The sequence below is a fragment of the Sinocyclocheilus anshuiensis genome, unplaced genomic scaffold (assembly GCF_001515605.1).
Source record: "Sinocyclocheilus anshuiensis isolate Anshui unplaced genomic scaffold, SAMN03320099.WGS_v1.1 scaffold609, whole genome shotgun sequence".
NCBI lineage: Eukaryota > Metazoa > Chordata > Actinopteri > Cypriniformes > Cyprinidae > Sinocyclocheilus > Sinocyclocheilus anshuiensis.
In genome coordinates, this window is record NW_015541011.1 from 381,331 (window position 1) to 383,280 (window position 1,950).

Sequence of the window (1,950 nt, forward strand, 5' to 3'; positions counted from 1 at the left end):
TTGACGCCGACTCCCGCTGTAAATTTACCTGCTGGTGTCGCTGTTGGACAGTGATTTATACACTTTTTAGTGTTATATTTTGTAATATTGGTGTTGTTTTATTTTTCTACTACAGATTTTTTTCTCATCCAATATTTTGAGGAGACACTGCCTCCCTTGCCTACTCAGAGGAAACGCCCCTGGTGTAGATCCGCATCCACAGCAATTTTCGCCCATGCAGGACCAGCCTCACGGCCCAAAAGAGAGAAGCAGCTTCAGGCCTTCTGCTCCGGCCACACGGCCAGCTAAAAGTCAAGAGCAGGTCAAACTGGCTGATCTCACTGACGAGGTCTGCAAGCAGCTGAGAGCCACTGAGATCGCTCAGCTCACGAAGAGATTTCCAAAAGACAAACTCATCGTGCAGGAACGAGAAGATGGACAGCTGACCTACTACAGAGTCACTGTTCAAGCCACGGACCCTGACTGGGTAAACACTTATTGTATGGACCAGGGGTGTCCAAACCTGTTCCTGGAGTGCCACTGTCTTGCAGAGCTTATCTCAAACCCTAATTAAACACACCAAGCAAATCAAGGTCTTCAGACTCGCTAGAAACCTTCAGGCAGTGTGTTGGAGATGGTTGGAGCTAAACTGTACGAGACACTGGCCCTCCAAGATTGGACACCCCTGGTATAGACCACAGAGTGGATTAAAGTACAAAGTAGCAACCAAAGGCCAACCATGTGCCAAATGGCAAAGTTAATAGGAATTAGGGAGCGCTGACATGTTTGCCAATCCTTAATATCAGTATCGTACAGCTGATTGAGCAAAACTAAATGAAAGAAGATCAAAAATGGATTACTTTCGTGTAATGCTTGTTTGCATAACTCAGGGGTCTTCAAACTCGGATCTGGAGGGCCGGTGTCCTGCAGAGTTTAGCTCCAACTTGCCTCAACACACCTGCCTGGAAGTTTCAAATATTAGCTTAATTAGCTGGTTTAGGTGTGTTTAATTAGGGTTGGAGCTAAACTCTGCAGGACACCGGCCCTCCAGGACCGAGTTTAGTGACCCCTGGCATAACTTATTCAAATGTACTGAATATTACAGTCTGAATGAGTAGATCAAAGAAGATGTTTTATGTACCGTAATCGTTTTTAAAGATTTTCAGTTATTATCACTGAAAATTTTAGTTTTCAGATTTGCCATCACAGAAAAAAATACATTTTGAAATATATTTACATATAAAACATTTTGAAATATTACAGTTTTTACTGTATTTTTGAACAAATAAATGCAATCTTGGTGAGCATAAAAAGTTCATTCCAAAATAAAAAAACTGAATTATTCCAAACTTTTGCTGGCAAGCTAGATACAGTTATGCTGAATTCATATACTGAGAAAGCTATACTGATAATGTCAGTTATTATTTACTTTTCTTTTACTTTGACTTTTTACTACTTTAGGTATGTAAAACAAAAGAGCTTCTTGTGCATTTTCATAATCAGCAGTTGCAAGCGAGTTACTACATACAGTGCTGTGAAAATGTTTTTGCCCCTTCCTGATTTTTTAAATTTTTTTGCATGTTTGTCACACTTAAATGATTCAGATCATTTTTACTGTATTTTTGAACAAATAAATGCAATCTTGGTGAGCATAAAAAGTTCATTCCAAAATAAAAAAAACTTAATTATTCCAAACTTTTGCTGGCAAGCTAGATACAGTTATGCTGAATTCATATACTGAGAAAGCTATACTGATAATGTCAGTTATTATTTACTTTTCTTTTACTTTGACTTTTTACCACTTTACGTATGTAAAACAAAAGAGCTTCTTGTGCATTTTCATAATCAGCAGTTGCAAGCGAGTTACTACATACAGTGCTGTGAAAATGTTTTTGCCCCTTCCTGATTTTTTAAATTTTTTTGCATGTTTGTCACACTTAAATGATTCAGATCATCAAACAAATGTTACTA

At 38.3% G+C, this 1,950-nt stretch overlaps 1 pseudogene; it reads left to right on the forward strand.

Moving 5' to 3' along the window:
• Positions 1–1,950, forward strand: part of LOC107690389 (uncharacterized) — a 20,289-nt pseudogene that overhangs the window by 9,345 nt on the left and 8,994 nt on the right.